The sequence below is a fragment of the Cebus imitator genome, unplaced genomic scaffold (genome assembly GCF_001604975.1).
Source record: "Cebus imitator isolate Cc_AM_T3 unplaced genomic scaffold, Cebus_imitator-1.0 Scaffold82, whole genome shotgun sequence".
In the NCBI taxonomy this organism is placed as follows: domain Eukaryota; kingdom Metazoa; phylum Chordata; class Mammalia; order Primates; family Cebidae; genus Cebus; species Cebus imitator.
Window position 1 is genome coordinate 7,191,816 of NW_016107397.1, and position 15,598 is coordinate 7,207,413.

The following is a 15,598-nucleotide window of genomic DNA, read 5'->3' on the forward strand; positions in this document are numbered from 1 at the left end:
TGTGGGTCGCCCAGCCTTTTTTTGGGAGGGATGGGATCTTGCTCTGTTGCCCAGGCTGGAGTGCAGTAGTGGGGCATAATCTCAGCTCCCTGCAACCTCTGTCTCCTGGATTCAAGCGATTCTAGTGCCTCAGCCTCCCAAGTAGCTGGGATTACAGACATACACCATCATGTCTGGCTAATTTTTTGTATTTTTAGTACAGACGGGATTTTACCATGTTGGCCAGGCTGGTCTTGAACTCCTGACCTCAGGTGATCCACCTGCCTCAGCCTCCCAAAGTACTGGGATTACAAGTGTGAGCAACCATGCCCGGCCTATTTTTATTTTTTTGTAGAGGCCAGGCACAGTGGTTCACCATTGTAATCCCAGCTACTTGGGAGGCTGAGGCAGGAGGATTGCTTGAACCTGGGAGGCAGAGGTGGTAATGAGCTGTGATTGCACAACTACACTCCAGCCTGGGCAACAGAGCAAGACTCTGTTTAAAAAAACAAAACGTGTGTGTGTGTGTGTGTGTGTGTGTGTGTGTGTGTGTGTGTGTGTGCGTGTGTGCGCGCATGCGCGCACCTTCTGCAGAGTTCTGCTATGTTGCTCAGGCTGGTCTTGAACACCTGGCCTCAAATGATCCTCCCGCCTCTATCTCCCACAGTGTTGGGATTACAAGCCTGAGTCACTGTGACTGGCCTGTTTCTTGTTTGTATACATTGACTACAAACTATAGCACCTGTAATGAGTTTGTAAACATACATCTATAAATAAAAATTCTGGGCCAGGCACAGTGGCTTATGCCTGTAATCCTAGCACTTTGGGAGGCCAAGGCTGGTGGATCACTTGAGGTCAGGAGTTCAAGACCAGCCTGGCCAACGTGGTGAAACCCAATCTCTACTAAAAATACAAAATTAACTGGGCATAGAGGCTCATGCCTGTAATCCCAGCTACTCTGGAGGCTGAGACAGGAGAATCACCTGAACCCAGGAGGTAGAAGTTTCAGTGGGCCAAGATCGTGCCATTGCACACCAGCCTGGGCAACAAAGCAAAAGTCTATCTAAAAAAAAAAAAAAGATTTTGAAGAAACACAGAATATTGGCAGTGATTATCTTTGCATGGTAGGATGTTTGGTTGGGCCTTTTTTTCCTCCTTCAGGTAGGGTCTCAGTCTGTTGCTCAGGCTGGAGTACAGTGGCACCTTCACAGCTCACTGCAGCCTCTGCCTCCCAGGCTCAAGTGATCCTCTGGCCTCAGCCTCCCAAGTAGCTGGGACTACAGACATGTAACACCACTCCTGGCTAACTTCTGTAATTTTTTGTGGAGACGGGGTTTCACTGTGTTGCCCAGGCCAGTCTTGAACTCCCGGGCTCAAGTGATCCTCATGCCTCAATCCACCAAAGTGCTGGGATTACAGGCATGAAGCTACCTCACTGGACAGATTTTTTTTCTTAATATGTTGGTATTTTCTAATTTCTTAAATGATAAATTGCTGCTCATTGTTTCACATATAAATATTTCATAAGAATATACATGTATCTTCATGCCTGTAATCCCAGCACTTTGGGAGGCCGAGGCAGGCGGATCACAAGGTCAGGAGATCAAGACCATTCTGGCCAACAAGGTGAAACCCCATCTCTCCTAAAAATACAAAAAAATTAGCTGGGCATGGTGGCACGTGCCTGTAGTCCCAGCTACTTGGGAGACTGAGGCAGTAAAATTGCTTGAACCCAGGAGGCGGAGATTGCAGTGAGCTAAGATCGCACCACTGCACTACAGCCTGGGTGACAGCTTGAGATTCTGTCTTAAAAAAAAAAAAGAATATACATGTATCGTCTTACTGTGTTTTCTCCCAATGGGCTCCTATCAAAGTCTTTCCCCAGACAAAAGGAAAAGCAGGAGAGAGCTGAAGGGGGAGAAGGTGGAATGGGGTAGGTCTTAGCCGTGAATTGTGGAACAGTGGAAGAAGCCCCTGCCTGGTGCACGGGAGCCCTGGGACTGAGGCTGGCTCACTCGCTCCTGAGCCTGGCTCACTCGCTCCTGAGCCTGATGGTTCTGAATGTCTCTCTCACACCCATTTTTTTTTTTTTTAGTCTTTGACATAAGAAGGAAAAACAAAAAACCCAAGTTAAGAAAGCAAATTCTGGCCAGGAGCAGTGGCTTACACCTGTAATCCCAGCACTTTGGGAAGCCAAGGTGGGCGGATCACCTGAGGTCAGGAGTTTTGAGACCAGCCTGGCCAACATGGCGAAACCACATCTTTACTGAAAATACAAAAATTAGCTGGGTGCAGTGGCAGGTGCCTGTAGTCCCAGCTACTCAGGAGGCTGAGGCAGGAGAATCACTTCAACCCAGGAGGCAGAGGTTGCAGAGTACCAAGATCAAAAAAAAAAAAAAATTCTCTGACTTTACTACAGCATAACAGTCTACTCACGCTTGTTCAATCCACCTTATTTTGTTGCTGTTGTTTTTGTTTTGTTGAGCAGCCTAAAGCCACGGCTTTTCGCTTCTGCCTCTACTGGTAAGTGATAAAGAGGGATGAGGAAGGGGCTTTACCGCCCCAATCAGAAACAGAAACTAAGAAACCATGACTGGATTCTCTCCCTTGCAAATCCCTGGTTCCATGTTGGTAGAAGCCAGGTCCAGCGGTGCCATTGGGATGGGCAGAGCTGATGCTCGGGTGGCACAGGCAAAAGAGGATGATGGTAAATGCAAATGATCCAGAGACAGTGTGGGTCCGCGACTGTCCTCTGAGCACCAGGGAGATGCTCTGCCCGTAGCGCGCAACCTTGCACTCAACTAAAACCAAGATGATCCCTTGATGTGAGCACCCATGTTTGCTCTGACCCCAAGTGGGTTGGGGCCGTTTCAGGTACATGGACCTTGGGTTTTTTTACGGAGTCTCACTCTGTTGCCCAGGCTGGAGTGCAGCAGCACAATCTCAGCTCACTGCACCTCCGCCTCAGTTCAAGCAATTCTCCTGCCTCAGCCTCCCGAGTAGCTGGAATTACAGGCACTCACTGTCACACTTGGCTAATTTTTATATTTTTAGTAGGGACAGCGTTTTGCCATGTTGGCCAGGCTGGTCTCGAGCTACTAACCTAGGTGATCCGCCCACCTCGGCCTCCAAAAGTGCTGGGATTACAGGCATGAGCTACCATGCCCAGCCCCACCTCCCAAGGTGGACCTTGGGAGCTGCCACCCTCCATATGACCCTCCAGCTTCAGTCCTAAGCTATGTGAAGAGATCTCAGAACTGGGGTTTCCCTTTCCCTAGTAGATTCCTGCTCCCCGTGCTCAGCTCCTTGACAGGAATGCTTTTACTCCTGGCATGCCTGGGTCTTGAACACTTGGGCAGATCCACCTGGATGCCAAGGCTTTGCTCCCCAGCTGAGAACTTACCTTCAGGCAGGGACTCGAGCTTCAGCCTCTGAGCTCTTGGGACCAGGGTAGAAACAAGCTTGATGTGCTGAGAGGAGGGAGCCACCTTAGTGACAAAGTCTCATCCTGAGCTTTCGCAAAGACACCAGGAAAACCTGAAATTAAAATGATGCAGTGAACCTCACATGAAAATATTAGCAAACCTGTCATCTCAGCGCTTTTGGGAGGCCGAGGCAGGAGAATTGTTTGAGGCCAGAAGTTCGAGACTAGCCTCATCAACAGAGACCCCGCCTCTACAGGGGGAAAGGAAGACGCTAGCAGGATACCTTTACCGCTGATGGAGAGAAACCAATCGGTGGCAGAAGGGAACGTCAGAAAGCTTGCAACACGAGATTAAGTTCATGCTCTGTTTCTGGCTTTGAAAATGGAGGGACTGGCCAGCTGCGGTGGCTCACACCTGTTACTCCAGCACTTTGGGAGGCTGAGGCAGGCGGATCACCTGAGGTCAGGAGTTTGAGACCAGCCTGGCCAATATGGTAAAACCCCATCTCTCCTAAAAATACGAAAATTAGCCCCGTGTGGTGGCGCATGCCTGTAATCCCAGCTACCAGGAAGAGTGAGGCAGGAGAATTGCTGGAACCTGGGAGGCGGAGGCTGCAGTGAGCCAAGATTGCGCCACTGCACTCCAGCCTCAGTGACAGAGCGAGACTCCATCTCAAAAATAAAAATAAAAAATTGGAGGACCCTGTTGGAAAGTAAGCTGGTGGCCTTAGGGAGCTGAGCGTGGCTCCCAGTTAATAGCCAGCAAGGAATTGGGGACTTGAGTCTTAAAACTGAATTCTGCAAACCACCTGAATGCACTGGAGGCAGATTCGTCCCAGAACCTCAGGCTAAAAGCCCAGCCCAGCCCATGCCTGCCTTTGAACCTCATGCTACCCTAAGCATGGAACACACAGGTGAGCCCACCAGGATTTCTGATCTCCCAAACTCTGAGCTAATAAGTGGGTATGGTTTTAAGTCACTAAATGAGTGGCAATCTGTCATACAACAACAGAAAATTACTATAGGCTGGGCAGGGTGGCTCATACCTGTAATCCCAGCACTTTGGGAGGCTGAGGTAGGCAGATCACTTGAGGTCAGGAGTTCGAGAGTAGCTTGGCCAACATGGTGAAATCCCATCTCTACTAAAAATACAAAAATAACCAGGCGCGGTGGCTCACATCTGTAATCCCAGCACTTTGGGAGGCTGAGGGGGTGGATCACCTGTGGTCGGGAGTTCGAGACCAGCCTGACCAACATGGAGAAACCTCATCTCTACTAAAAATACAAAATTAGCTGGGCGTGGTGGTGCATGCCTGTAATCCCAGCTACTCAAGAGGCTGAGGCAGGAGAATTGTTTGAACCTGGGAGGCAGAGGTTGCGGTAAACTGAGATTGTGCCATCGCACTCCAGCCTGGGCAACAAGAGCAAAACTCTGTCCCCCCCCCAAAAAAATAGAAATACAGATACAAAAATTAGCCAGGCCTGGTGGCTAGCACCTGTAATCCCAGCCACTCGTGAGACTGAGGCAGGAGAATTGCTTGAACCAGGAGGTGGAGGTTGCAGTGAGCTGAGATGGCACCACTGCACTCTAACCTGGGTAACAGAGCGAGATTCCATCTCAAAAAAACAAACATAAAAATAAATAAAATTAATACAGATGTTCCCTGGGTGCTCATGAGCAAGACTGGGGCTGGGCAGACCAGAGAGACTTCCTTGGGAGTGAAGATCTGGAGAAGAGATGTGGCTGCCGTGTGCCAAGGGAAACACACAAAGCCCCCTCCAGAACTCTTCTGAGGAACGAAAGCCTCGAGCTGCCAGGGAAATGGCAGTCAACTCTGTTGCCCCCCAGAGCAGAGGCGAGACCTTGTGCTTTCCCCCTCAAACAAGGGGCAGGAATATGTCCTGGGCTTTGGCTTGGAGGTCTCCTGACACCAGGGGAGGGACAGGATCACTGTGACTGAGAGACCCAGGGCCCACCTAGGACTGAGACAACAAAGAGAACTTGTCCACCCACAGGCCTAGAGATGCAAACAGCAGCCGTCAACACGAGGAGGGGATTAAGAGAGTAAGGTCACTTACTGCACAAAGCGTTGCTAGGGAATTGTGAAGCTGGTGGTCCACTGCGGTAACCATGGTGACAAGCCCACCTCCCACTCGATTCCTGGCTGGACCCGCTCAATCACCCTCCAGGCCTCCCTGCTCCTTACACAGTAACAGCTCTGCAGAACCAGCCCATGTCCTAGTCTCTACCATCCTATGCACATCTAGCCTTCCAGAAAACAAAACAAAACAAAAAACAAAACAGAACAAAAAAAAAATGGCCAGAGATGGAAACAGGGAGAGAGAACAACCCACTGCAAAGAAGCAAAGCAACAAAGAGATGTTAATTTCATCTCAGGTCAGCAACAGCAAGTGCATGTCCACAGATATGCGCTGCAAATGAATACAAAACCAAAAAGACACAAGAAAGAGAAACGAATACATCCTCCATCACAGTAAAAGATATTTTTATTTTTCTTGATACAGGGTCTCAGTCTCTCTCCCAGACTGGAGTGCATGGTGTGACCTCGGCTCACCGCAACCTCTGCCTCCCAGGCTCAAGCGATTCTCCTGCCTCAGCCACCCAAGTAGCTGGGATTACAGGCGCCCACAACTACCACCCAGTTATTTTTTGTATTTTTAGTAGAGATAGGGTTTCGCTACATTGGCCAGACTGATCTTGAACTCCTGACCTCAAGTGATCCACCTGCCTCAGCCTCCCAAAATGCTGCAATTACAGGCCTGAGCCACGGTGCCTAGCCATCACCATAGTAAAACATTTTAATGCCATTTTTAGAAGCTAACATGTAGAATACAAAAAAATAGGCAATGATATATAAGATCTAAGTAACAGGCTGGGCACAGCCTGTAATCCCAGCACTTTTGGAGGCCAAGGCAGGTGGATTACCTGAGGTCAGGAGTTCAAGACCAGCCTGATCAACAAGGTGAAACCCTGTCTCTACTAAAAATACAAATTATCTGGATATGGGAGCACACACCTGTAATCTCAGCTACTCAGGAGGCTGAGCCAGGAGAATCACTTAAACCCGGAAGGTAGAGGTTGCAGTGAGCCAAGATCGTGCCACTGCACTCCAGCCTGGGTGACAGAGTGAGAGACCAAAAAAAAAAAAAAAAAGAAGAAGAAGAAGATCAGATCTAAATAACAATTTAAAAGCCTGAGCTATTGGCTGTAGACAAAAGAATGCACTCAAATGATGAGCGAATGTACTTTTTTTTTGAGATGAAGTCTCGTACTGTCACCCAGGGTGGAGTGCAGTGGCTCAATCTCAGCTGGCTGCAACCTCCACCCTCCTGTGGTCAAGCAAGAACATCTTGCTAATTTTTGTGTTTTTAGTAGAGATGGGTTTTTACCAGGTTGGCCAGGCTGGTCTGGAATTTCTGGCCTCAAGGAATCTGCCTGCCTTGGCCTCCCAAAGTGCTGGGATTACAGGTGTGAGCCACCACAACCTGGCCTAGCCTGCCATTTTTTGTAAGTATTCCATAAGTGCTTAAAAGAATACATTCAGCTGGGCATGGTGGCTCATGCCTATAATTCCAGTACTTTGGGGGGCCAAGGCAAGGCCAAACCTCCACCTCCTGGGTTCAAGTGATCCTCCTGCCTCAGCCTCCCGAGTAGCTTGGATTACAGGCGTGTGCCACTATGCCAGCTAATTTTTGTATTTTTAGTAGAGATAGGGTTTCATCATGTTGGGCAGGCTGGTCTCGAAATCCTGACCTCAAGTGATCCACTTGCCCAGAGTGCTGGGATTATCAGGCGTGAGCCACCATGCCTGGCCAAGATTTTTTTTTTAACCTGCTCTATTTCTTTTCTTTAAAAAAAAAAAAAATCAGGATAACACTTTATTTCATAAAACAGAATAACTGTTCCTCTTTCTTCTTTTTTTTTTTTTTTTTTTTTGAGACAGAGTCTCACATTGTCATCCAGGCTAGAGTGCAGTGGTATGATGTCGGCTCACTACAACCTCCGCCTCCTGGGTTCAAGTGATTCTCCTGCCTCAGCTTCCCAAGTCTGGGATTACAGGCAAATGCCACCATGCCCCACTAATTTTTGTATTTTTAGTAGAGATGTGGTTTTGCCGTGTTGGTCACACTGGTCTTGAACTCCCAACGTCAGGTGATCCACCCACCTCAGCCACCCAAAGTGCTGGTATTACAGGCATGTGCCCTCATGCCCAGCTGTGTTCCTCTCTTGTTTTTAAATTTCTGCAAATTTCTGCTCAGACTCTTTTACCTTTGGGGATTTGCTCTTTTTTTCTTTTTTAAATATTTTTTTCTGGGAGACACAGACTGGATGTGGGGGTGGGTGCTCCCTATTCTTTTTTTTGAGATGGAGTCTTGCTCTGTCATCTGGCTGGAGTGCAGTGGGGAGATCTCGGCTCACTGCAACCTCCATCTCCCGGGTTCAAGCAGTTCTCCTGCCTCAGCCTCTGAGTAGCTGGCACTACAGGTGCATGCCACCACGCCCAGCTAACTTTTGTATTTTTAGTAGAGACAGGGTTTCACCATGTTGGCTGGGATGGACTCGATCTTTTGACTTCATGATCCCCCCACCTCTGCCTCCCAAAGTGCTGGGATTACAGGCATGAGCCACCGTGCCCGGCCCCTATTCTTTTTTCTATGCTAGCCACATGAGCTGAATGTGGTTAAGTTTCAGTCTTTTAAGATATGCATTAGGACTGTAATAAGAAGTTACAAAGAGAAAACTAAAATCAATTCTTGGAAATGTTTGATTAAACCTAATAAAATAATTGGTTTGTACTTAAGATTAATAAAATTGGCCAGAAGCCAGCCACAACTGGGCAAACAAAGGTGAAGATAAACCATTTTTGGACATGAAAAAGACAATTTGAGATACAGTTGTGTTTTGTAATTGTGAGATATTACTATAAATAATTGCCATAAATTCCAAATTAAATGGGACACTTTTCTAGAAAATATAAATTACTAAAATTGACAGACAAACAGAAAACCAGAATAAACTACTCAACATTGAATGAAATTGATCCATCCTAAAAAATATAGTCATCAGGGAAACACCAGTAATTTTATCACATTCTACTCAAGATTTTTGCAATGTTCATAACCCAAAGTGAATTTATATCTAAAATATATGAATAAAAATGCTAAAAGTAAGAAAACCCCGAAAGAAATACATGTGAAGGTGATGAATGTACAAAGCAATCTTACATACTGTCTGTGGCTACACTCCTGTCTAATAAACAAAAACATAGATATACAGCAATTTTGGCCAGGTATGGTGGCTCACACCTGTAATCCCTGCACTGTGGGAGGCCAAGGTGGGCAGATCACTTGAGGTCAGGAGTTTGACACCAGCCTGGCCAACATGGGGAAACCCTGTCTCTACCAAAAATACAAAAATTAGCTGGGCATATTGGTGGGCCTCTATTATCCCACCTATTTAGGAGGCGGAGGTTGCAGTGAGCTGAGATTGGACCACTGCACCCCCGCGTGGGCAACAAAAGTGAGACTCATTCTCCCCATTCCCCACCCCCGAAAAAAAGATACATAGCAATTTTAAGAGTTTAATCTCAGTGACGAAGAGTACAAAGTGTTGTCAACAGTATCTATGAGGTTTTAGTTCTGTAGAAAATCTGAACCCCGGCTGGGTGCAGTGGCTCATGCCTGTAATCCCAGCACTTTGGGAGGCCGAGGCAGGTGGATCACTTAAGGTCAGGAATTCGAGACCAGCCTGACCAACATGGTGAAACCCCGTCTCTACTAAAAGAAAAATTTTTTTAAATTAGCTGGTTGTGGTAGTGAACACCTGTAATCCCAGCTACTTGGGAGGCTGAGGCAAGAGAATTGCTTGAACCTGGGAGACTGAGGTTGCAGTGAGCCAAGACTGCACCACTGCACTCTGGCCTGGGCAACAGAGTAAAACTCCATCTCAAAAAAGAAAAAAAAGGGGAGGGACAGTGGGGGGTGGGGAGTTGGGGAGAGATAGCATGGGGAGAAATGCCAGATATAGGTGATGGGGAGGAAGGCAGCAAATCACATGTACCTATGCAACAATCTTGCATGTTCTCCACATGTACCCCAAAACCTAAAATGCAATTTAAAAAATAAATAAATAAAATCATTTATTATACAGAAAAAAAAAAGAAAATCTGAACCCAGCAAACTTTTGTTTTTCACATCCATCGGGCTTAGGATGAAGTAAACTTTTGACATCTGCTCAATTTAGTTCATGAGTGTGAAGCCTTCTTTTTCTTTTACTTTGCTATATATTTACATCTCTTCTAATATTACTAATCAAAAATAGCAAAAAAGAATTATGGACATGTCGTAGGAAAAACTTCCTTCAATAAGACCCAAGTGCAAGTCGTGATAGAAAAACAACAAAAACAGTTGGCCTTATCAAGATTTAAAACCACAGTACCAGTTTCATTCTTTCCCAACTCAAGTCAGTTTCATCTTAAACAAAAAAAGCATCCAAGACAGACATCGTCCTCCAACACCATCCCATCCCACCACTGTGAGTGTTGCTCACCCTTCTTCACCAAGTGCTGGAAAAGGACAGTCTACACGGAACTGGCGCAGCCACCTCCTTCTCCACCAGCCTGTAACACTGGCGCTCGCACAGTCCCGCGTTCCATCTCGCGTCTCTCATCTCCCTACTCAATTTTCTCACACCCTCAGTCCAGTTCTCTTAACTCTACTTCCTGCAGGAATACTCTGGCCAACACCCAAATATGACCCTGCCTCTGCCTTGAAGTACTGCATTTGCAGCTGTAGCAAGAGGGAGACCCCAGCCTTGGACCCTGCTAGTTAGCGCCCCCCCCCGCCCCCAGCCTTACGGCCCCAGGAGCCTCCCCTGTGCCAAGTCCTCAGTACCACTCATCATTACCCCTTACGAAAGCTCCTCCCTGGTCCTGGAAGACCCTTTCGCCTTTTCACATGCAAGATCTTATTTTTCTTTAAGTCTGACCTGAAGTCACCCCTTCCCCAGTTGAAACTGACCCTCCCTCCCCTGGGTGTTCATGCTGATAGTTGGGGTAACTATCAGGGGGCCTACCCCTGGATCACCGCCACCTGTTAACGTGACCAACACCTCTGTAGGACTGAAGCCAAGGAGGAGCCCCAGCTCTGTGCTCCCCAAGATCGGACCCAGGAACTTAGTAGATGTTTTGAATGAGCCCAGACGCCTGAAATAACAACCACTCCACACCCTGCCTTCGTTTCCCTCCTACCTAAGTGCCCACCACTGGCTGCGATGGGGGGGTCTGCATGAGCCAGGCTGAAGAGAAAGAAGGGGGTTACCTGCCCCCACGCAAGAGACGGGGACTTTCCCCAACAGCACCCCGTCTTCCCCCTAGAGACCCAGGCTCCGGAGTGCAGTGGAGTTGAGGGGCCTGGATGGGCAGAGAAGCTCCAGGGGAAGGGACGGGAACAAACCCACTCTTAGGGAAGAGCGGCGTCCCCTGTGCAGAGACCAAGCCCCCGGCTCACCTGCGTCCAGGTGGTCCCAGCAGCAGGTGCCCTGCACGAGCTTCCAGGGGACGCTGGGGTCCAAGGAGGCAGAGCTACGGAGCGGAGAGGGGCAGTGAGATGAGGGACCAGCCGCTGCTTGAGGTCCACTAATTGTCAAGTCCGCCAGCCTAACTCTGCAGCACCCGACACCCAGCGAAGATGTCGGGAGGAGCCACTCCCGGGACCCCAGTGCAGCGCCGGTTCTGAAGCAAGTGGGTGCCAGCCACGCTCATGCTCGGCACAGCCCTGGAGTCAGGGCGCAACCCCACCCACACGTGTCCAAGGTGCTAGTCGCCGTGGGGACAGCCCCGAGTCCGGAAATGCCCACATCGCAGGCCCACACCTCAAAAGCTCTGTGTAAGGGACCCTCCCCCTGACCACACACACGGACTACAACTCCCGGAAGCCTCCACGACTCCACACTTCCGGTTAGGCCACAGTGAACTTCCGGCCACAGCTGGAGCCGCGTGGGAGGTGGCCATGGGCTGGCAGGGTGTGGTGCAGTGGCTGTGGTTGACACAGAGCTGGGGGTGAATGCACCTTCTTACACCTCCCCCACAGCCAAAGGTGGCCCTGATGGGCCCCACGTGAATGATGTGATCTGTCCCAAGCTCTGTGCCATCTTGCTACTTGGGAAGCTGAGGCAGAATTCGTTGAACGACTAAGCCAAGATGTCATCACTAAACTCCAACATGGGCCATAGAGCGAGACCCTGTCTGAAAAAAAGGTGGAGGTTGCAGTGAGATGGCACCATTGCACTCCAGCCTTGAAGATGGAGGCTACAGTGAGCTATGATCTCACCACTGGACTCCAGCTTGGGGGACAGGGCAAGTCTCTGTCCCCCAAAAATAAAAGAAATAGAATATATTTATATTTTGCCAAAATCTTGCATTCTACAGGCATCTAGTCTAATGGGACTGGGAGAAACCAGGGAGGATAATCTCATCCCAATGTCACATTATAATAGGATGTCACTGGCATGCTGTGGGTATGCAGAGGTGGGAAGATGAAGGCAGGCATCACAGAGGCTGTGGGGTGAACTGACATCAAGGAATGGGTGATTCCCTTCAGAACCACACGCGTGCAGGACCCCAGACAGAAAACACAGACGCAAAGTTGAGAGGCGGGCATTTGGAAGGAGAGGTGAAACCAAGCCCGGAAACACCAGGATGGCGAGCCGGTTTGGCTGCAGAGACATTGTAGAGAGGGTGGAATTGGCACTGTGGACCTGGCCTTGATTTCAAGAGACATCAGCTAAGGAAGCTGTTGAGGTGGGCAGTGGGGAGTGGGACCTGTGCTTTGGAGAGATGTTCAGGCTGCACTAGGAAGCCCCCTGGCTTGGGGAGAGGCTCCAGGAGGCCCCAGCAGGGAGCATTTGGCAGTGGATTCAAGTGATGCGATGGAGACCTGAATTATTATTTATTTGGAGACTCTGCCTCTAAATGAATAAACAAATAAAACAGACGGAATAATAAGCAAAATATATTTTACCATAAAAATACACTCTCAAAGAATACACGAATGACAGATCCATTATGCCATTCTTACAAGCCCAAAAGGATTTTTAAAAGAAAATAACAATGTAAAATACTATGAACAAACACACTTGAAAGGTACGTCCTCTTAAAGATAGGTAAAAATTAAACCCCACATAATCCAGTAGTACATTTTCCCTGGGGATAACTATAGATTTGCATGGATACATTCACAAGGAATAACTGTGTGTCTGGCAAGTTAGGTAACCTTTCTCTGATGTCATTTTCTCGTCTGTCCTTAGACACTCAGATTCTAGGTCGTGGTTAGGTAATGACTGCTGTTCACCTCTCCAGACCCAGCACCAGTCACTGCCACCTGGATGGTGTGGGAAACACCAGACCCCGCCCTGGTGCCTCCTGGAGCCAAAAGGGCATTGCCTTTCCTCCCTGCCCGGAAGCTCAGCACATTGCTGCAGGGATGCTAGGTGCTGTGGGGCAGAGTGGAACCGAGTCCAAATCATTCTGCTCACTGCACTGCAGCCAAGAAATCTAGAGAGAGAAAAGTGATTTCATTTTGGAGAGCCAGCAAACCAAGAACATGATGGGTGGATGTCCTACACAGCCATCTTAAAAGGCATGAATCTCAGGCAGGCAGATCATGACATTAGGAGTTCGAGAGCAGCCTAGCCAACATGGTGAAACCACGTCTCTACTAGAAATACAAAAACTAGCCACGCATGGTGGTGCATGCCTGTAATCCCAGCTACTTGGGAGGCCGAGGCAGGAGAATCGCTTGAACCAGGGATGAGGAGGTTGCAGTGAGCAGAGATCATGCCACTGCACCACTGTACTCCAGCCTGGGTAAAAGAGCAAGACTTCGTCTCAAAACTAACAAACAAAAAACAAACAAACAAAAAACAGGCATGAATATAGAGGCCAGGTGTGGAGGCCTATAATCCCAGCATTGTGGGAGGCCAAGGTGGGAGAATCACGTGAGCACATTAGTCTGAAACCAGCCTGGGCAACATGGGGAAACCCTGCCTCTACCAAAAACAAAACAAAACAGAACTTAGCTGGGCATGGTGGCGTGCACCTGTGGTCCCAGCTACTCGGGAGGCTTAGGCAGGAGGATCACTTGAGTCTGGGAGGCAGAAGTTGCAGTGACCCTTGATCACACCACTCCTTCTAGCCTGAGTGACAGAGCCAGAAAAAAATACAAATAAACTGAAAGCTTCCTTTGATATTGGGGAAAGGGGAACAAGGAGAGGGCTCAGGTCAGGAGGCGACTGGTCACCACAGACAAGTGGATGTTGGCGGGAATCTGGGTTTTGGTGGGAGTCCGAGGAGGTTGCCAAACTTTTTTTTCTTCTTCTTTTTTTTTGAGATGGAGTTTTGCTCTTGCCGCCAAAGGCTGGAGTGCAATGGTGGCACAATCTCGGCCCACGGCAAACTCTGCTTCCCAGGCTCAAATGATTCTCCTCCCTCAGCCTCCCGAGTAGCTGGGATTACAGGCTCCTGCCACCACACCAAGCTAATTTTTGTATTTTTACTAGAGACACGGTTTCACCATGTTGCCAGGATGGTCTCGAATTCCTGACCTCAGGTGATCCCCCCACCTCGGCCTCCAAGTGCTGGGATTTCAGGCTGGTGCTGCCTGGCGGAAGGCTGCTAAACTTCTTCATCCTTGGTCAGGTCACAAAGGTCCTCCACATCTTTAACACATCCTTGTTTTTTTGTTTGTTTTTGAGACAAAGTCTCACTCTGTCACCAGACTGGAGTGCAGTGGTGGCAGGATCTCGGCTCACTGCCACCTCCGCCTCACGGGTTCAAGTGATTCTCCTGCCACAGCCGCCCAAGTAGCTGTTACTACAGGCACATGCCACCATACACAGCTAGTTTTTGTATTTTTAGTAGAGACAGGGTTTCATCATCTTGGCCTGGATGGTTCGTGATCTGCCTGCCTCAGTCTCCCAGAGTGCTGGGATTACGGGGATGAGCTGGGAAGAGAGGGATGCGGAGACCGTGAAGATGCTTTTGGACAATGGTCTGAGGTTGGGACAGTGGCAGGAGACACCACTGACCCCAGGACACCATTTACTCCAGGAGATCCAGACACTATTGACCCTGGATCTCCAGGACAAGAGACCAGCCTGGCAGTTACATGTGTTTTTCTTCAAACTGGTTGCCAGGTTGGAATGACCGATGACATCAGAGATTCCAGCCTTCCCGATTGGACCGCACTCTGTGGGCGCTGGGAAACCCAGGTGCACAACAGCATCTTCTCAGAGCTGTTCTCCACTCCTAACTTCTCCCGAGCCTTGAGAAGAGATAACACATTTTTACTGGTCCTAATAGAGTGTGGAAGAAGGCTTTGGACAGAACAGGCACCAGGTTCCGTGGGAGGGAACAGAGTTTGGGAGACGTCATGGCCAGGTGTCAACTGCAGCCGCAGCTTCATGAGAGGAGCCCCCAGCCTAGCACCTCGGGGTACTCCCTCCTGGAGGTGATAGATAATGAAGTAACAGGACCATCAGGTGAGGGGACTGGAGGAAGAAGAGATGGGAGGGGATTGGCTAAGAAGAAGGAAGGGGGCCGGGCAAGGTGGCTCACACCTGTAATACCAGCATTATAGGACGATGAGGTTGGGTGGATCACCTGAGGTCAGGAGTCAGAGATAAGCCTGGCCAATACAGTGAAAGTTTGTCTCTACTAAAATAAAAACATTAGCTGGGTGGTAGTGGTGCATGCCTGTAATCACAGCTACTTGGGAGGCTGAGGTATGAGAATCGCTTGAGCCTGGGAGGCTGAGGTTGCAGTGAGCCGAGATCGCGCCCATGCACTGCAGTCTGAGTGAAAGACTGAGACCCTGTTTCAAAAAACAAGAAGGGCCCACAAGTCAGGAAGAAGCTCCTGAGGAGGGTGTGTGGGAAGACAGTGGGGACTCAGGCCGGGTGCAGTGGCTCACACCTGTAATCCCAGCACACTGGGAGGCTGAGGCAGGCGGATCACTTAAAAACAGGAGTTTGAGACAGCCTGGCCAACATATTGAAACCCCATTTCTACAAAAAGTACAAAAATGACAGGGGCTTTATGGCGGGCACCTGTAAGCCGAGCTACTTGGGAGGCTGAGGCAAGAGAATCACTGGAACCCAGGAGATGAAGGTTGCAG

At 49.0% G+C, this 15,598-nt stretch overlaps 1 long non-coding RNA gene across 2 annotated transcripts in view; it reads right to left on the reverse strand.

The window, feature by feature from the left end:
- Positions 1-3,842, reverse strand: part of LOC108308130 — an 11,465-nt gene extending 7,623 nt beyond the window's left edge. For both annotated transcript variants that reach the window (XR_005201113.1, XR_005201114.1), the window contains exon 1: positions 3,383-3,842. This is a non-coding gene — a long non-coding RNA (uncharacterized LOC108308130). The remainder of the gene's footprint in view (positions 1-3,382) is intronic.
- Positions 3,843-15,598: the final 11,756 nt, after the last annotated feature.